Here is a 22,293-nt window from a genome sequence, read left to right on the forward strand (position 1 = left end):
ACATTGGCGCTATAACTGGCTACCAGGTAAACAGAAAGATAGTAGAGGTAGAATCTTTTTTGCGCCTTAGAGAACACAGTTCCTAACACAGGGAACAGATGGCGGAAAGGAACAACACAGTAAAAAAATGTACTTCTGAAGGTTTCCAATAGGTGTCACTACAGGACTACACATTGAACCAGTGAAGTTTTAAATATGGATAAGAGATGGCGCTGAAGTGCATATTCTATTTCCGCAGTACATAACGTTACGACGACATAGGGAGTGCTTCTTGCATCAGGCTACCTTGTTTGTGTGTTGATTCTTTTTGAACCACATTCGCACTATTGTGCCCTCAAACAGAAAATATAATCTATTTATAAAGTTATACATCAATAAATTTAGTAGTGATTATGTAGCATGAGATGCTTAAAGATTAGGAAGTCTGAGCACGAAACGTTACAGGTGGTATTCGTCAGTGAATGTGATACCAACTCACTGGTAGCAGCTTTTCTGTGAAAGAAGTAAAGTAATGCAAAACACGTTAAAGAACAGAATTAGAAATCATCATAACCCCACTTTATCAGAACTGTCCGACACAAACGTGTAAACTGTGAGTTAATATTCTCTGTGCGTAATATGAATTCATATCAAGAAGGATGATTGTGATGGTTCATGTAGTGTGCAACGTGGTGCTGCGAAATGCATATAAAATCTGTTGGAAAGCCTGCAGGGGAGATATTACTCAGAAGACCTAGGCATCGATGGAAGGATAATATTAAAAGTGGCCTTCGGGAAATTTCTCAAGGACTGTGCTCCATGTACTGAGTTAGATCACTGGATGATGTATGCAGGTAAGTTTTGCATTTTATGCTATTTACTTATTACTGTAAAACATTAGTGTAATGTTAAAAATGGCTGAGTTAAGAGATAAGCTAGTGTCACAACACCTGGAGAAAATATGTTAACTGCAGGAGAAATGCCTGGACTGAGGCACATGCCTGAAATAACTACAGGCCCTTCAGTTATTTATTTTCTTCTAATGGAATAGTAAAATGAAAAGGGAATAATTTAGTAACTGGATTCAATGCGTAGCTTACTGGAATAAATTCCTTTAGAAATGCACTTCATTTATTCTGAAGTTAAATTTAAACTATGAAACCTAACTTTTGTACAAACACTTTGTTTCATGCATTTCCACATAGCTGATATTTTATCTTGAAAAACCAGATGTGATGCATCTTCAGTTATGTGTCAAGTTATTCCAGTGAATCATAACACCTGAGTCAAGTAAATTTTAATGAGAAAATTAAATACTTTTTTTAATAAATGATAAATAAAGGCATCTTTGTGGATGAATTGTCAATTATAAAATAAGAACACAAACTTCAGAAGGTTTCAAATAGGTGTCACTACAGGACTACACATTGAACCAGTGAAGTTTCAAATATGGATAAGAGATGGCGCTGAAGTGCATATTCTATTTTCCTAGTGAATAACATTACAACCAGATAGGGAGTGCTTCTTGCATCGATTTGCGCACACGATAACTAGGAACGGCGCTGGCTTGTTCCCGTTTGTCAGCACCTGTTGTTGTGGACGGGCATTCCGAGCATTCTGAATCACTTACACTTGTCTTGCCTTTCTTAAGCATGTCTATCCACTCTTAAACACTCCATCAAGGTAATGCATTATCCCCATATTGAGCACATACATGAAATTAACACATATGATTATGATTTCCTGTAAAAGAGAAAGCCACTACTCACTTGGTATCATTTAATTTATTTTTGTGACCAACAATGATCTGTATGATTAGTGTTTTAAAAAACACAATGTGAGAGCCAATACAGCTAAAAGATAGAATCAATATTTAAAAATGGTTCAATACTTCCAATTAACCCGTGATAGGTTCTGGGTCTGAAGTCCTCGTGTCAGCGTGAGTTTTTCTCGTCTCTTAACCTCAATTCAATGACTTTGAATGAGATGTTTATTTTCCTCTAAAACTTCGTATCACCGACACTACGTACCAGTTATCATAAACTGTATTTTATCACAGCCTGGTTCTTCTATGTCCATACCATCACGTTAACAACATTATAGTGATCACGCTTTTGGGTTAATTTTTCTAGGAAAGTGTAAAATAACATGTACCCTTGCAACTTACAATACGTTATACTTACTCTAGGTTTAATACAGATCTTACAGTACGGTATTTTTCAAATTCGAATAATGCAAATCAATAATACAATGGCACAAGAAGAGATGTGAGAATTTTTAAAGATATGAAGCAGGATTCTGTGTTAGTAACTAACTAACTAGATGGCTTACCGAACCCGAAGGTTCATCAGCGAATTAACCAAAGCCCTCCATCGGACCCTGTCCTGGGCCAACAAAATCCAGTTTCCTTCAACTCCTATCTTCCATAGATCCCGCCTGACTTTATCCTCCCATCTACGTCTAGGTCTCCCCAGTGGTCTTTTACCCTCAGGCTTCCAAACCAATACCCGGTGCACACCTCTTATCTCATCCATGCGCGCTACATGCCCCGCCAATCTCATTCTTCTTGACTTAATCACCCTGACAATATTTGGGGAGGAGTACACATTTTTAAGTTCGTCATTATGCAGTTTTTTCTGTGTTAGTAGCAGACTTAAAAATACCTTTCATCTGCTGTAACTACTTCAGGTTGTATTACAGAAGTTAATACACACTGTGTTCTGTAATTAATGTATTTCTCATTAATTTTAATTTGCTAATAAATGGTGAATATTGCTTACTATGCAATGTATTTACATGAGAAACAAATCAATGGCACGTGTGAAGAGCCCACTTTCCTCATTACAACCACAAGCAACAACTGCCGAGTCAGTATCGACTTTTGTGCTCTGCTGACAGTACACGAGACGAACTGACATGTATCTTATGGAACTGATGTGATGGAGAAACTAGGACCACCCATTCAACAAGTTTTCTAAATTAATTTATTATCTGGACGTGTGTCTGCATAACAGCTAGCACCCCATTCAGTCTTTCAACCCATGTTGCTTGTGAAAGAAGATCTTCATGATTAACCTCAAATCCTACAAGGACTATACTGATTGCATTCACGTGGCACGTAATGCACATCATCTACCAGATGACACGAGCAAATAAAATATTTCAGCTATATTCCGGCTGCTTTGTAATTGGTTCAATAGAACACGTGGCTGCCACGCCTCCCGACAACTTTTCTTGCGACATCTCTTGGGAATAAGAGAAGTTCTTGTAGTAGTAGTTCTTGTGAATCGTGCGAAGATGTCTCCACACATACTGTCTACTTGTCTAAATGAATAAAAAAACGCAGGGTGTGTGAGGATCGGCTACTCAATCACGAGCATACCGCAGGGCTTGTTAAATGAACCAGATAAGACGCAAACACGCTGACATCACAGAAATGTCTGTCATGTCACGAGTGGAGCTATGAGTTCAAAAGCAGATCAAATGACATTGCCCGCTAGTCTGAAAATTGTACCACTCCTTGATATACATATATATTCTTCAGCACACTCGGGACATCAAGCCGGTTAACGCTGTAATAGAGGCTCGTACAGCAACTGCCTCCTTCGTTTTCTACGGAAAACCATTGTACTAATACGAAATCTTAACTGATTTTTAAAGATCTAAAATTGCGTCATGAATTTTCAACTGACAGGAATTAAATAAGCCTGGATAGGTATTTCGTTCCTAAAGACACACATACGTTCTTTGCAATTTTTTAAATTCTGAATAAAAATATTGTATCAGTTTTCTTATTTAAACAAATGTGTTTTCCAACAACACTAATAATAACGTGATCCTACAGTTTTCTTTTATCATAAATCAAAATACACAAGTCACAAGATGCCGTAGCTGTTAGGTAGCACACATTTTCTGTAAGCACACGAGTCATAATCCTTTTCATGCAGCTGACATCCTGATGCATTACATTATGCAGAGAATTTTGCACCAAAGTTCTGTATTTTCCCAAAATCTTTTACCATACGTCACTGTATGGCCACATTGCAGTTGGTAACAATTATATTGTAAGATTTGAGGTTTTCACAGCGGTGAGTATGAAGATTTCTGTCTTCTGGGTGGTTGCGCTGTGTAGTCTGGTCGATGTTAACCAACGTTTCAGAGGTCATACTGCCTCCGTCATCAGGGAGATGAAGATTTCTGTCTTCTGGGTTGTTGCGCTGTGTAGTCTGGTCGATGTTAACCAACGTTTCAGAGGTCATACTGCCTCCGTCATCAGGGCGTTGAGTATGAAGATTTCTGTCTTCTGGGTTGTTGCGCTGTGTAGTCTGTTCGATGTTAACCAACGTTTCAGAGGTCATACTGCCTCCGTCATCAGAGTATAAAGATTTCTGTCTTCTGGGTTGTTGCGCTGTGTAGTCTGGTCGATGTTTACCAACGTTTCAGAGGCCATACTGCCTCCGTCATCAGGGAGATGAAGATTTCTGTCTTCTGGGTTGTTGCGCTGTGTAGTCTGGTCGATGTTTGCCAACGTTTCAGAGGTCATACTGCCTCCGTCATCAGGGCGATGAATTATGTTCCTTCTACTGATGATAACCTAGATTTAGACAATTTCAGATTATATTCACGCATATAAAACGCCGCTACTATAAATAGAGCATATGCTGCTATAAATACAAACTTGCTCTAACATAGGTAGGATAATTCTTAAAACCTGTATTCCGTTTGTGTCTAAAATAGTTATGATTTTTCTTCATATTTCCTTTCGTTCCAGTACATACGGGATCATATTCATTCTTAAAAGCCAAATACAAGAATTATGAAAAGCCGAACAATGTGTTTGGAAAAAAAAAAATTATATTCTTGTTTATATCCAGGTTTTGTGTCTAACTTTCTTGGTATGGTAAGCCTATATTTTTATTTCCTCCTAGAAGAAAACAAATTGGAGTGACATTCCAGATAGCTATGGCGTGTTTTAGCTCTTCTGTTTTCTTTCCCGTAGAGACAAGAATCTTTTCGGGGGTTGTTCCAGACACACAGGAAAACCGGGAATCAGAATTTCGTGAGACGACTCTGAATGACAATCTGGTGAAGATCGTGATAAGGGAGGGAGTGTGAGATGAATACATTGCGGTGTCGTACAAAAGGATAGGGCGGGTCATGATTCAGTATATTCAGCGAGAACCTCAATTGCAGCCAGTTGAATGCTCTAGACGCGCTTAATATTGCAGTTATAATTTTAATTAATATTCTACATTGTTAAATTGACTAATTAAACTGTAACTGAAGTGATTACTGCAGTGATCAGGTGATATCAATGGCGAATAAAGAGCCTCTGCAAATTCGAAGGCGGTTACCAAAATACGGAAGTTATAAAATTTATAAAACGAACGAAACATTTGAGAAAATTTGGTTATATTTTTGCTTAATACAATAATTCCTCACATATATAATTTCTTAATTTAATTTCTCAGTGGTATGAAGAAATCCTCACTACTCCTAGCCACGACCTTCAGTGATATACACCGTTAAAATCTTATGTGTTAAGTAAATTGTTTAATAAGTCACAAAGTAAATTTTATTTAATATTCTCACAGATTTATTATGTTTAAAAGTCTTTCAAATTAATAATCTCAAGATGTGTTTTCAGTGGTGATCGACATACGAATCCGGTATCCTCCAAAACTCGAAGCCTGAGTTCTAACCACGATCATGACAGGAACCAAAAAAACATTTGCGGTCTGAGCGGAGTATATACCCAAAACTTTAAGGTTTAACTTGGCAAATCTTTTTCAAAAAATCCACGTATATTTGAGTACAAAAAATATTTATTGTTTTGGTTAAAAAAAGTGATTTTATTCGCCGCGGTAAAAGTCTAATGCCTTCACCCAGAGTACATATATTTTGAAATAGTTATAAATCATGTAAATTTCCAAATGCTTATTTCAAAATCTTCAATCTTCTGAATTGTTTTTGGGTTTGTTCCTTTGCCCCTTGTCTGTGACATCTGTACTTATTCCACAGAGCCATCTAGTGGCAGTTCCCTCGGGACGCCCATCCGAGCAATACACCAGTCGTCTGTATCAGCTTCCAATACAGGACCACTCTGCAATGACCTATGTTCCTGCTTGTAGCCTGCCACGCAACAAATTACAGGACCCACTGACGTTATCAGCTCAACCCTTACATACCCACTTCCGGCCACTTTATTTATCCACCTACACCAACCGGACGCGGAGGGGGCAACTCTGAAGCATTCTGGTAATCTCACATACACGGGTATCCCCAAGCACCCTGCCCCATCTACCAGTCTGTTAGACCTCCATCTGAGTTCATAATACTACAAGATTAGGTCCGTTCCCCACATTCAGTTCAACTCTTCTCTGCTTGTAACGTAACCCCCGATTAACCTAATCGCGTGATTAATGTTTAACATGGAAGGAATTTAAATTGTAAACCATTTTCCTGACTCTTCCCGCTCTCGACTTATCCAAGCGTTTGATGTATTTCTGGGTTCACAGCTACCTCACGTCTCCATCCGCCATGTCACTTGCTACCTACTGTACGTAATCTTGGTTAATACCACGGTAAAGCGGACCCACTCTACTCCAGAATTCAACTCGTATGATTATTCATCAGGATTTGTGTCTAGTTCCTGTAGAGATGAGGCCGCGCCCTGATACGGACAACAGAGAAAATTATTCCGCAGTGAAATTTGTTTCGCTGTTGCCAAGTACCAGGAGCACTGAACAGCACTGCGCATTACGTAATTTTAGTTTTCGTACAGCACTAAATTAAAACTGCAGAACATATTAAAAAATAAATAAAAAAATATTAAAGACAAATTAAGTTTAAGTTACTTTGTTTGAAAATTTAGCATTTATGGATAAAAAGAAAACTGACTGCATTACCGTCTTGAAGTAGGACAAATGTATCCAATCCGTGAGGCCTTACAAATTTAATCCATAATCCATATTCTATATTTTTGTGATTAATCCATGGAAGTCCGATGAAAACTTTTAATTTTACAATTCTCTGTCTAAACTCGTTACATAACACGAAAAAAGTGCGTATGTTTGGAATAAAATGCCCTGAAATTTTAAAAACTGCCATTCCACGGAAGATATTAACTGTACTATATTTTTGAAATTATTATAAGTCATAGAACAGGAACAAGAATATAGAACATGATTATTGGCCGTGACCTCGAACAACTATTGCTGGGCGTCAGATAATATGGTTACATTTTAACACTCTGAAATTAGTTACTATAGTAACATTATCAGAGATATTTATTTATATTGATGATACGATTCAGATACAATCGCTGATTTATTTTCCTGTTCCTCAGGCAAGCAGTTGGATGTGTTACATTATTTAGCCCCTCTATAACCTCGAATGTTCACAATCTTTCGTTCTATGATGGTTAAATTACCCAGTCTTTTGTTTTAAATGACTGCTTTCTGTATACTCTGGGTTGAGGGTAGCTTCGGCAAAGTGCCATTTGGGTTGTCTGTGTACACAACATAATGAACTGGGTGTAATTGTTCCTACAGACTGTTGTTAAGTAAATGAATCCAACAAGAACTGTGATGACCATTAGCAAGCCATGCGTCACACTAGCGTCGTCACCACTCAAGCATCGCGCCAACACCATCCACCCCCTCCAGGAAAACAGAGAGCTCTAAACTCGTCACACTCTACTAATCAATTAGAAATTACATTTCCCTGCCTCCTGCACTCATGATGAGACATTTCCATGCCCTACTGCACTTCTCATATTCTACGTTATATTATCTTCGTACAAAACACAGAACGTCGAGAATTATGAAAATCGGTTTGTAGGAATCACGAAATGTTTCGATATGGAGGAATGATATATCAGAATATTCACTGAAAACAAAGTTCCTAAGAAAGGTCAGTAAACATAAAGAACTGAATTATTCTTGCACACACTTGGGTACGCCAGAAATGTTACCTGCTTCTTTTTTTCCCTGTAGTTGACATTTCAATCCGAAATTTTAACATATTTATTCCTAGTTGAGTATAACCCAGCACATTTAAAATTTGAAAATGCCAGATGCCAAACAGAAACAATCTGTTATTTAATAAAACTATTGCAGCGACTGAAGTTATTAACCGTCCAAATGTTTATAACTTAAAACCGGAAATTCTGTCTTCAATATATAGGATGAAAGTTAATTTCCCTACGTCCAGTCCCCACAAAAAGATGGCGACATGGTTCCGTGGACTGTATGAAGTGATTTAATTCCTTTAACCACTTCTTGATATAGGACTGCAATATTAACAACGATGACTCTCAGAATAAATATAGATTATAGAATGACCTGGCAAATCGTGTTGACACCAAATTTGCATGAACAGTTATCAGTATTTTAATTCAGTATGCGTTACGAAGGCAACAAATTGGTCCTTGAGGTTTCCCGTTGTTCATCTGTTGAGAGTAACTTGTCTAAAGCTTCACATGGATTGACAAACAGAATCACGTATGTCTGTTTCTGGACAGTCGCCTTAGGGAAATGCTGGACAGAAGTGACAAGAGTTAAGCTGTAGCACTCGATTAGCTGTTCGAGTTGGCGTAGCCCATAGGGTAGACTTTAGAAAGGCGAAAAAAAACCCAAGTGGCCCAGGATGTGAGTAAGCAACAAGCGAAGTCGTTTGGAAACAAAGAAACACACAAAACTGTACACACGTCTCTTGAGGACAGAGCTTTTGTGTGTTTATACGGAAACAAAAAAGAAAGTTGCTTCTGAATTTGTCAACCTTCACTGCTGCTGCATGTAAGATACTTCTATACAGACTGAAGGTTTTGATTCTAAATTTATGGTGATGTTAGACTAGCTGGTAAAGCGATGAGTATAAATCAAATTGTCGTGGACTATTATAATCCGATAATTAATACTGATAAAATACGAATATAGTAGAGAACTTAAGTTTGCATATTTATTAGTGCGATATCTTCAAAACTTGAAACGGCAAAGGAACACAATTACATTCAATTATAAAAAAGATTTGGCATATCACATGTACTACTACTGAGAGTTTGTGAGATTAAAAATATAATAGAAATAAGTAAAATAGACTAAAGTAAAACTGTTTAAGTATTAGATTACGCAACTTACTTTTAAAACTTGTTTGTCTTTAAATTTAATACAAGTAACATTTAACGTCATTATTTAAAATAAAATAGCATGCACAGATCGTAAAACGTCAGCTGCATACTCGTTTCGAATCTTTACTAAATTACGAAGAAACGAAATAAGATGGCACGATGGGGGTGTTTTGTTCAAAATACAGCGTAAAGAGGTTTCTTTCTGGCTGTAAATAAAATTTAGCATCTGCGTCCTTTTATAGCGCGTAGAACAAATTACCCATATCTAAGATAAGAAAAGTATTCCGCTGAAGACATTCAAAGGAATATCGAGCTAAATGGTTGGCGCTGATAAAATAATATGCATATTGTTCCAATATACAGTGCACAGGTTTTAATATTTATAATGCAAGCCAAAGCGAACACAGTAATGAGCATTCGAGTACCGTAATAGGCGGGGAATTTGACTAGCTCAGAGCGACTCTGCTGCGCTCTATAAATATGTCCTTATTAGTAAATACGGAAACGGATATTATTTAAATACGAAAACTGTAGTAGTATGATTTGAGATTGAGTCTGAAGGTTTCTGTCTTCTGGGTTGTTGCGCCGTGTAGTCTGGTAGATTTCCACCAATGTTTCGGAGGTCATACTGCCCCCGTCATCAGGGCGATGAATGTGTACCTCTATTTTCAGAGTTACAAAAATATAACGGCAGGGAAGTATGAAATTCTCTCCGTGAATTCACGAGACTTGAACATTCCACTCTAACTATTATTTATATTTGTCAGTACTGTCAGAACGCTGCTAGCTGATTTTAAACTGGTGCATAATTATTGTTTCATCCTTCAGTTAAGGAGACCACATTGTTTATAGTTCTTATATGAATGTTGACGTAAATTCCTGCTTGAAATTTATTATTTTCATTTACTCGCTTTTGCGTAAATTGTAACAGAAGCAAGCATTCACTGTTCAATTTCCCGACCAACATTAATGATTTTTGTGTAAGAATACTTTCATTCTTTGGCATTCTTTTCGTTAATAGCATGACCGTGGAATGAAATGGAAGCAATTAAAAATGGCATTCAGTTCAGGTGTGACGAACTCGCTCTTGTCCCCCATTTACTGAAGTGATTATTAAAATGGTATGCAATGCTGATTTTTGAGTCCGAATTATTGAATCAATAAGATTTTCTATTTTTCGATGTTTCTCTTTCAGATTTTCCCATTTGGTTTTTGAAAGGGGAACTCATTAAGGCTTCTGATTATTTTCCCACTGATCTATAGTTTTCTCATGCAACTTGTAAATGTCGACAGGTGAAATTCTGGTATTTTCGGTTCGCCCTCGGCCGAAGTTGCGTTCTGGCTTGCTGGAAGCTGATCTGCTGCATTGATTACGAGACCGCCAACTGTTGTTTCACGGTGAACGTTTTGTTTTTAAGATGTGCCGACATCTATACGCAACTCTGCTTACTAACAGCTCCAATTTAATAAATACAATTTAAAGATCACAATATAGATTAAACGTCTGATGTACTTTTCACCGAATTTTCAAAATGGTAAACGAATAACATCAAGATGCCAAAACCTACATATTGCCCCCATTTATCAAAATTTCTGTACGCGCACCTAAAATTATTATTGAATAGTATCAGACAAATTGTCACTCCAATCTGGCCTGACACGACGAAATGAAAGTTCGCGATTTTTTTTTTTGATTTAGTATGTGGCCTACTCATTACACATAGAAGTTGGCTGTCGTCTCGTATTTTGAAAATTATTGTGGAGAATATGAAAATTGGAGCACAACTAAAAAAGAACCAATACTTGACCTGGATTTTCTTTAATGTACAACATTATACGATTATTCTACTTGATAATGACGCATAAATATTCTTAAGATTGTTACAGACAACACATATTTTGTATTTTTGACTTCAGCATCAAAGATCCATTATCCAGCGTCATCATAAAAGATAACGCAATGTTGTATTATATCCCCCCTGTCTTTACTGCTTCTGAATTTACGTAATATTTTTAAGCAGTTAATATTACTTATTTATATGGCAAATAATCGTATTTGACTGTACCATTCTGCCAGTCTGTCTGTCGTCAAATGAAAACCAATTACTCCGACTAATACTTCAGCGTTATAACCCCTTCTCCTCCAGCCCTCCACCCCCTTTGTCTAACCCTGAAGGTCGCCAAATCGGATTTCTGGAACCCTTCATGCCTAGACGTATTTGAATGACAATCGTGGAATGGGTAGCGTTTCAAGGATCTTGACAGACTCAGTTCACTTACCACGACTGCAATATTGGAGGTAGGGAGAGGGTGACGCCCAGATTTTAAGGCGCTGTTGCCAGGATAATGCAAATTCATTCATACCGTACCAATCCGAGCATGGCCTCAACAGATGACGTTGCACAAGAACTTGGTAGTGTTCGGTTCCCATATTTTCATCTCACGTCTAAAATCTGTTACAATTAATTAAGTTTATGATAAACAGATGTCCATGTGTTTTACACAAACCAAAATCTATTGCACTTTTTTGACAATTTAAAAAATGTTCATTCATATGACACATTTCCGAGGTCATTGCAATACGAAATCATATCCGAGTTCAAAAGAAGACAATTACATGCCAGTTAATAATTGTCTTTTATTCAGTACGTAACTTTGCTCCGAATAAAATATTGACTTTTTGAAGGAAGATACCAGCTAATGTGAGAAGCTAATAGCTACGACGCTCTTCAAAACTCCGTCTGTTGGCAGTTGTTTGAACCCGGGCTGTGAATCCATTCTCCCAAATGGCTACTTGTATTCGTGCTCCCATTTCCCTCCCTGCGGAGATGACGGGATTGTGTGTTTGTTTTGACTTTAAGTGAATTTCTTGTCACAAACCTTTTTCGTCGTCCGTGATGTTATTTCCAGGATAAAGGGTTTATCTGTTTTCAAAGTAAAATTAGATTCAGATAGGTATGTATGTGTCGCTCGTATTTTTAAAAGTATTGAGCTAAGCTAAATTCAGAAAGTAGTTGAAGTGCGTGCATGATTAAACTGAAAAGTGTTTTTAATCTCAAAGCTGGGTGATAAGACTACAGAAAATGGACAATAATAAATCATGTAGGCGTACAAAGGTATAGTTCCTGTAAACAAAGTTATCTGAGACGTGCAGGGAGTAAAGTTTTTCCACGATTCCTAATAGATAAACGAAGGGATTTTTGTATTTAGAACCTCCAACTTCCGTAATAACGTCTACCTCGATAAAAAATAATTTATGTTCTTGAAAAGTAACAAATTTGGAAAAAAATACTGAATATTCCAGGAATTATCGAATCAAACTATGCATATATATATATATATATATATATATATATATATATATATATGACGTAAGAATTATGTCAGTGGTTTTATACAATATTGTAGCGGTATATATTTAACTTTTGTCTGAAGGTTAAAATTGGTATGTTTTATTAAATTATATTTTATACGTGTCATTTGAGAAGGATTTTTATGAAAAAATATAATACAAATTACTGTAGAACTGTGAGACTATGGGAGTTATTAAGTTTCATCACCATGTAAGAAACACCTTAATTTGTAAAAGAAAAAGACTATACAAAATGTTATCATTGCTCGAATATTATAATTTAATTAAATGAAGTAATTTTTAGAAAATATCATAGGCGTAGTAGGTACGCCCCACTTCAGTATAACTTGTCTGTTGAGTAAACATAACCCCTTCTTTCCCTCAGAAGGCACTTTCTTGCTCCGCGGAGTTTAGTCAGAACGTTTTAGTAGAAAGCAGCGGGGTTGCCCTTCAGCGCTCGTGTGCCACCCCTAACACAGATTTGTATATTACTTCAGGAGTTGTTTTCACTGTTAAACTTGAAAATTAAATACTGTACCTTGGAATGCAAGGTAAAGTTTCAGTTGCCAACGCAGAACATGTGTTCCGACTCAAAACACCGGAAGGCCGTGTGCAGACTGCGTTAGCGTCTTGTGACCAGCTGGAATATCTAACAGATGTTTCTTCGACGTAGGAGACTCTAAAGAGCTACACTGTGTACTGCGATGTTACGGAAAAGGAAAGTCGTCTGTGCAATGGTGTACTTAGCTCAGTTAGTCATTCTCGCCGAATGGAAATAATTGTGATTTAGTTACTTAATTAAAAAAACCATTTGACCTTTTAATGTGGAGAATTTCGCGATGCACATAGGCTATCTGATTTTGACCAATTTTGCTTAGTTCTTTTTATTCATTACTTCAGTGCTTTGAAGCTTTGTTATTGTTGTTATTTTATTTGTGACATAGATGACAATGCAACATTCTAGACAAATAAGATGTTTTTGTGAGCTGATTTTCTAACTAATGGCCGAAAGTTACGCTAGAACAACTACAGATATTTTTTAGTGTTTGAAATGGAAGAAAGATTAGGTAGTCCAATGAGGAAAGGTTAAGGGAAGAAGTTGTTAAGGCCTGTTTCCTGTCTCCTGAGAGTCTAAGACGTATTACCATTGATATTTAAAGCTGCTTATTCTGAAAATCATAGCTTACGAAACCCACAAATACAATCTTCGAATAAAATGAAAAGGATGATGATTGATAAATAAAGTGACACACAGTCATCACTCTACTATAAAGTGTTAACTAAAAGGCGTTTTACTTACTGTCAGCATGCGTGTAAAAATGTTTTACGCTACTCACGTAAACTCAATTTGAATCTGTGTCAATATTATTACGGATCACAAGAGGATATTCACGGTACAAATTCTAATAATAAAGAGCTATCAATCACATGTAAGATGTATATAGGTTAGAGTTAGTCAATAAAATGATAGTACTCTCTTTAGACAACTGAATGTTCTATCTGATCGAGTAAAGTGGCTATTGGTGTTTGTGTAAATAATAATAATAAGTAGAAGTTGGAGCTACTAACAGTGATTTATGTCAGGGCACTCATAGAGCTTTTCTATATGTAGGATATGATAATCAGCAGCTTATATACGAAATCTGAATAGGTAAGCTTACAGTATTATATTTTAAATTTGTATATGTGCCCACAAATATTATACAATACAGAATTAACACAACAATATAAACTTGACCTTTATTTATGAGCCAAAACATTAAAGCCTATACTCATTTAATGATGATATTTGTAATAACTGTCGTTCGCAAAGAAACGCCCAGAACATTGGCAATTTGGCTAACTAACATTAAATGCAATATAAATTATGTAAGAATCCCCTATAATGCAGCATACCAAAGAATTTTCTATTAGCCTTTATTGAATTAGAGAACCCAATCAAAACACGGTTGGCGTGCGTGCGTGTGTGTGGGGTCGGTGGGCCCAGATTCCTGCTTTGGGGAGGGATAGAAAGTATCAGACCCAGCATCCTTTCTACAACATGCCGAATCCATTACTGTTAGCATCCCAGTGAAAATTAGGTAATGGAAAACTTGGATAGTGGCAGCATTGAGAGAGAAGGTTCCGTCAGGATTTCAACTTTTTCACCTCTTCTAACACTTTTAGTTCTTCACCGCGTCTCTCCGCCTTTTCACTATCACCTTCTTTTAACAATCTTTTGGAGGTCAATCAAGGGTTTCCTTTCTGGATCTAGATGTTACGTCTGGCTAATTCTTCAGCGGTAACATTTTCTCCTTTATCTTTTTTCTCTTCTTGCACCATCTTCCCCCCCCTTTCTCTCTCTTTCTTCCTTTACCCTTTCCTTTTTCCCTCCTTCAAGTTACATTTTCTTTTAAACCTCAATTTCCCATGGGATCCATGTTGCTCAAAATGTGCTGGAAGCAAGGAGCAGCAAGTTCTATGGGGTGAAATGTAAGAGACAGGAAGGGAATAAAGCAGAGAAGAAGAAGGGTGTGGCGGAAGGGGGGGAGACGAGGGTTAATGCATGCTCCTTCAAGATTCTGAGCGATAATGCCAACAGCATTACCTCATTATTTAATAACATGGAAATATGAACCAGTAGTACAGAAGAGACGAACTCTGGACATGGCAGATTTATCGCTTGTAGAAGATGTTTTAATATTTGTGGTTCCTCACATCATTACTTTTAGAACACGGTACCCTGTATGACGTTCAGCTTTATATACCGACTCAACTTTTTTTACTTCACTCTTGGAAGTAGACGAAACCACTTTTTCACAATGCTGTAATAACAAAATGTACGACCCAATTTCTTAGAAATGCAGTAATGACAAATAAACTAAACGCCCTTGTAGAACATATGCTGTTAAACACACCCTCTGTTTCTCTATTGCTCGACGCTGGTCCAATTTGGTTTTCAAGCCAGTCAGTGGTCTAAAGTCATAGAGACTATTTTATGTCTGACACCTAATAGAGCGTAATCACCGTAAATCCGGGTTTCTTTCTTTGTTACTTAGTCGTCTTTACTCAAGTTGAAATTTTTCTTACTTCAAAGCTTAAAACTTTTAAGTGGCTAATATCATGGAGCACAGTCCTTGTTCGGAATATAAGGTAATAACGAAATTCCCTGCCGATTTGATGGCACATAACTTAGTATTTGATATATCGTCCAGGTACCTGACCGTACTTTAAAAATAGGGTATAGTTTAGATAAAAAAATATTAGCCCAGGCTTGGTATCTAAACCAGTTAACCTCAGACTAATGGAGCTACTTCGTGAATTTATATGTATGAAGAACCGCATCTAGCATGTATCAAAGTTTACGCTTAAAGAATGTGATAACGTAGTAATATGAATTATGTTAGAACAGATACTCTACATTTTATAGTGAACTGTATGTGAACGCACGAAGTAATGATTTACTGACAACATTACTTTTAAAATTTAATACCGCGTAACTACTGAAGATCATATCCCCTGTGGGGACAGAGAGCAAACACTTGGCATAAAAATAGACCGGAGCGTTAATCATTGATGATGAAAGGCTACATTATGGAAGTTTGTTTTAAGAGGGGTCTCACCTTAATCTGCTGAGCGTCTTATCACCGTTGTCATTATAATGACACAGTCCTTCCCTCATCTGGTATGAAGTAGCCTGTAGTATCAAGGTTGCTTTGAACGGTAACTTTCCATCATGTATTTCCGTGGATAAAATGTATTTTGGAAATTAGACGTAAGAACTGATATAATTCGGTGTACTCGTAGAGAATGGAGTTACTCCGTTAAGTGACATTTTCAATTCGGAAAGAAAGAATAGATGAATGATGGGACGGGAGGATGGGAAAAGGAAGGAAGGAATGAAGAAATGTGAATAAAATAAATTGAAAAAACAATAAAGAATTAAGAAGGAAATGACATTGAACTATTCTAGTAAACCTATTTGGTACATGAATATTTGTATAAACCGAAGTGCAGTAGTTCTGGTTCTATTAGTCATTTAGTTTCAGGCCTAGATTTTATTAAATAATTCGTAAAGACGCGATTTCAGTTGATCTGTACGCTTAAAACCTACATTTCCTTGTTTGAGGACTTCGTAATTTTCCTTACATTCTACTTACGGTACGGACTGGGTTAGTTTTATGGCAACTTTCTCCAATTTCCACAGTGAATAAATAATAATTTTCCTTTACTTTGACGAGTAAGGAAGGCGTTTATAAATTATTTATCGAAAATCGGGGAAGAAAGACCCTCAGCCAACGCAGAAAATCTCGATTATGATAAAACCCATGTACTGCAGCTTGTCTAACTTCCAGGGTTTCAAAGTTAATCTCTTCTTAGTGAGAACAAAACATACTCCACTAATTGGGTTACGTGCCATTGAAATTCGAGCCACAAGGGTCTGCCATCTGACACTGGCAGAAGACTTCAGAATATGATTGACGTTCGCTCCAGACCCTTTTCATTTAAGACACTGAAATACCGAAGCTATTCACGTACACATCACGTAACGCAGGGTCTGAGACAAATTAAATATCAAAATTGCTACTTCCTGGTGAAACAAGTTAGAAGTCCAACTTACCGCCGACATGAAGATGGGTGTGTGTTTTGTCGCCTATGATGTTATACCCCCGAACATGTTTATGGCTATCGTCATCCACACTGCACCCGGTTCGCCACAATCGTCCTTTCGCTAAAATAGTAGAACATACTGGCGTGTTAGGACCTCCATTACAGGCATACATGTACAGCAGCTTTGTTGATACTAGGGATCCAAGCAACAAAACAGTATTAAGACACTATTTCACCATACGATTCACTTTTAATAGCGTCACAAGATCGGAAATTCATTGTCCTACAATTTTAGACAAATAAACAGTTGTCCCCGTTCTCTACTACATACAACCTATGTGATTATGGAATGGAATAAATAACACGTTAGAATAGAACAGGTGTATTATTTTAGTAGATAGTAACAGATCCCCATTTTAAATTACACTCATATCTCAAATAAAAATATCAACATCCGAATCAAAAATACGGATTTGTCTAATCCGCTTTTCACCTGTGTGACATACCAAGCAAATAATTTACCATACACCATTTCTCCACTCTTCTCTGCTTATTCGTTTTATCAAGAGTAATTATTGCTAATTCAATAATTATCAGTTTTTGACGCCATATTCCTGATTTGTTTACCCATATTTGCAAGTATGAATCCACACCACAGAGAAAATGTAATCGATATTCAATAAATCTTTAACATGCGCCTGATGACAGCAAAATTGCGTAAAATTTAGAGCACATTTATTAACGAATATTAACAAAAATATGTTAAAATAAATATGCTATGTGATACTAATTCCAGATAAAGTCTTAGGGATGTAAATATTGCCGGAAAGCGAGATTGTGTTATTGGTGTTAAAATTTAGGATTGTGATAGAACAATACTAATTAGTTAATTAAATAACAAAGTGTCAAGGAGAAGGAGCAAAAGGTTCTTTAATAATACACTTCAAATTTCTCACCGTTCTAATCAGATAAATCGTAAAATAGAAGGCGAAATAAATAGTGCCCTGATCAGTATTTGAACTTAACATCTAAATCGAACTGACCTTTTTCTGATTTTTCTTGTGAACATGGAATATCTGTCTTAATATTTTGTATATATGAATCCAAGGCGACCTAGAACACGAAAGAAAGCCTTGATAAAGCCGTCTGAGACCGAAATGAGAAGAAATGGGATGGATGAGGTGATGTCACCTTAAAACTGCTTAACTTGGCATTATTACTACGGCTGCGTGTGACAAAGTTTATTGCGAGCATGACCATAACCCAGGTGTTATATGAATATCACTCACAATATAACTTTACGACATTAAATGCGCCCCAGTAGTACATTTAAACACGTTATCACGAAAGTCATTGACACACAACTTCTCGTTAAAGCTGACGAATCGTGACAAAGTGCCGTTTAATATTACACATAAACTGTCAACTACGTACATCAAATGTAATGTTTTTTTACCGTTATTTTTACGGAAACATCGTAGAACCCAAGCTGACCTTTAGTGACAATGTTTATGACCTTGCTTCTTATGAAATTATGGAGTGGTAGCTCTGACAGCCGTGTCGTAAATATGTAATCTCCACTGATGTTTAACGATTCAGAGTAACAATGTTTGCAAATCGGATTTGGTTGCTGTGTTCTTCAGTATTTAAAACTAGGTGGTGTACAGGCACGCATTTACGAAAGAAAATTACACGCGCTCGAAGTCGTCTCGAATCTTGACTATCTCAACTGACGATTTTCTGACTGTTTCCCAGTCACTCCAAGTAACTTCTAGGAGAGTAAAGGTCACGATTACTTCCTTTCTCATCCATTATATTTTAGTCATCAGCTATGCAGTTGAGAAATCGCCACAAGGTCTAGCAGATATGGAAATTGCATTAATGCTGGACCCTTAAAAAATTCATACATCCATGTTTTCATTGTAATCTTCCAATCTGCCTTCTAGTTCTGTTGTTTCTTATGTCGCAGTTATTTTTAAAGATTTGTTTGTTAATTTCCATATGCGAGATGTTTAAATATTAATGCGTGATTTAATTTAATTTAGAGTAAATAATACTTAGAACGTATGTTGCTAGGTTTTGGTGAACAATACGTATGCAAGAATACAGCATATTTAAATAGACAAGAATTTTCCCTACCCTCCTACACCAGAATCTGTATAAAATGTCACTAACTTCAAAGCGGTAAACACTTGTTCACCCCTGCATGAGATAAAATGAGAGACAACTCAACCGTGGCTTTGTAACGGTCAGTGGCTATAGTCAATTAATTTCTTTTTTAATGTCTGTTGGGACAACTGAACGGAAAAATGAACCATTAATGGGACAACGTGAAACACATAAAATTGACATCTGCCGCCACACAGCCATCGTACGAATGCGAAAGGACAGAAAATTAAGGAATTATAACTTAATACGGTCTAAAATGATGTTGAGAGCCTGTTTTCAGGTTTGTCTACCGGATTCGTGGACCGATAATGTAAAGTTATTCGTACGCAGTTTTATAGACAATAATTATCTCGCAGTATTATGAAGACGAGGAAAACATCGGTAGCTTCTTCTGGAGGTTTGTTGTGGCACTGGGACAGTATTTTGACCGAGTTATTCCGTTTTACCTTTCTATGTAATTTCACGGTTTCTCCATATTCATTCATATATCTCGGGGACTGGGCACTGGAAACGTTATTGACCACAGTTAAATATAAACAGTCACTCCCGTCTCTCACAGCAATAACTATAAACCTGAAGATTGAGGCAGTACTTTCCTCCGAAACGATGGACATCATCGACAAGAATACACGATATCACAAACCAGAATTCCACAATGAGAGCACACAGTTTTAACTTGATTTTGGAACCATCAACATTAAGAAAATTGAAGCTGCTCGTTAAAATACATGAGACTATCCAAATGCTTACGAAAACATAATCACTTCAATGGATAATAAACTCCAACTTGCTCTTCAAAAATAGGCTATTCTTTTTTACTATTATTATTTAAAGTACATCGCAATTCGTCGCATAAAACATCCTCTTTGACATAGATTTCATTTTTTACATTACAATATCACTCTATCATATTTTGTCGTTCTACTTTGAGCAGGATCTTTCTTATGTCTTCTTTGTCCACGCAACATTTAATATCTCGTTTCTCTCTTCTCACCCCATAACGCATATTCGGGATGTTGGAAGAGGGGTTAGCAATGGTCGCTGGTAGATTTCTTTTGAAGCGGTAATGCTTATACTTTTCACCACGAGGGGACATGGTGATCGTTGATGGTAGCAGGCACGATTTCTCTCTCACCCTATTTTACTTTCATAAATCCATTCCGAGTTCTTTGCTTCGTCTGAATTTAGCGCTTTAAGAAAAAATCTCTTTATCGCAACTCAAGAACAGGAATATTTTTTTTAAAGGGAATGTTCTTGTGTATGTTTTCTATTTAGGCTACACGAAGGAGCTGGACTAAACTTGTTTGCACGTAATATCTAATTTTATTGAATTCTAAGGACGGACGCAAAAACAGTGCTAAAGTAAAGTGTACAACAGAAAACATGCATTAAAGAGAACACTTCCATCTTATAAAATTTTCTGGATTCAAGTGAAATAACTTTCACCAGTGATATGCAAATCAGCCCGCAGCTGTTTTCCTGGAAAAGGGTTAATTATATCACAGATATTATGAAATATTTTTCTGCCTAATAATATTCTTTTCTGTGCTACCTGAATAAATACAAATTATCATAGTTAAAGGTATCCGTATATTGCGGAATGTCAACACGTCAGTGCGTCTTTTTATTAATGTCGTAATGGCTTTCTCTATTGCCAACAAATTCTGTCAGAACAATTTTATTTGTTCGTTTGTAGTGCTACGTGTGCACTTTCTGCTTGAAACTCGCTAGCACAGAACGCAAGCGACAAGAGTTGTCAGACGTCATGTTTAGATTTTGTTCACACAGACATCCTTTACTCTAAAATAAACAATTTGTTTTTCTTCAGACACGATACATTTATTTGTTATAAAATAAGGATTAGAGACTCTGGATTTTGGTGAATATTTTCTAGATAAACAGAATAATTTATGCACATTTATAGCTTAATTAGCAGTTCTTTTTGACCGAAATGCTTCGATATAATAGTAGGCTTATATTATAATGAGAGTTTTTAATATATAATTTTCTTAATGGTCGGGATAAATCGACGGATTTAATAATATTTAAATAATATGTCTGCACGCGCTAAATAAATATGCATACATAATCCACATATTTTCAAACGAACGTCCTCAGAACCCGATGTACCTGAGGCACGTCATTCGGTGTGTTTGTTGTATCACCTTCTATAAGTGGATAGGTAGTTGCATGCAATTCTTCGCACATACATAAAGTATAAGAAGCTGATTTCCGTCGCATAATGTACGTTTTTAGAATGTCATCGAAGAATGTGCCTATATTGAACCTAATTAACCAGCGAATTTTAGACGAACTTAAACATCATGCCACTACCACCACTACTAATACTATCATTACCACTTTTCTGAAGCTGATATTGCACTCGATGGTACATTACGCCTACATGTGTAAGAATTTTTTTGTTTGATTATCAGGTAGGAAGTTTTATAGTTGCTCTGTTAGAAATTTAAAACAGAATATTTTAGAATTGTTTTTGTGCATATGGAATTTATAGATAAACAAGGTGTAATACTGACTAATATTAACCGTTTTAAATTTATTTCCATAAAGGGGACAAACTTGTCACACTTAATCAGGAATGTTATTATGAACAAATATTGTGAACATGCGGTTAAACACACACACACACATACACAAAAGATAATAGCAAAAAATTAGGATAGATTTACTTAAAAGTACTTTGTGCATAGCTGTACACACTTTTGGTTGAATGCCTTTTGAGAATCATGTTCACATATGGCGTTACTCCTTTTTTTTGTCAGTCGTTTTTAGCTTTTGTTACGCACCACAGACCATGCAATGGGCCTCCATTTCTACCCCTAATACGTACATACCCTGACTCACTACAATCTCCCATCCCCGGGACACATGAGTGGAAATTTAAAATGCATGTGGAGTTGTTCGCAATGACATCTGTCGTTAAAAGTCTCGTTACAGCAAAATCTCTCTCTCCCCTCAAACCACCCTCTCGCCAAACCCTCGCCCTATTTTCCTTGTAGCACCTAACAGGAATGAATTCCATATCCCCACCTTCTAATGCACTCCACTCTAC

General features: G+C 36.7%; 1 protein-coding gene across 1 annotated transcript in view; it reads left to right on the plus strand.

Moving 5' to 3' along the window:
• The first annotated feature begins 248 nt into the window (after positions 1–248).
• side (motor axon guidance molcule sidestep) overlaps positions 249–22,293 on the plus strand; it is a 199,471-nt gene continuing 177,426 nt past the window's right edge. Inside the window, exon 1 of the mRNA XM_022080161.2 lies at positions 249–833. The gene's annotated coding sequence lies outside the window, so the exon portion shown is untranslated. The remainder of the gene's footprint in view (positions 834–22,293) is intronic.

This window comes from Zootermopsis nevadensis, unplaced genomic scaffold, assembly GCF_977971745.1.
Source record: "Zootermopsis nevadensis isolate Lab colony 2312 unplaced genomic scaffold, Znev_1.0 Znev_ptg000029l, whole genome shotgun sequence".
In the NCBI taxonomy this organism is placed as follows: Eukaryota; Metazoa; Arthropoda; class Insecta; order Blattodea; family Termopsidae; genus Zootermopsis; species Zootermopsis nevadensis.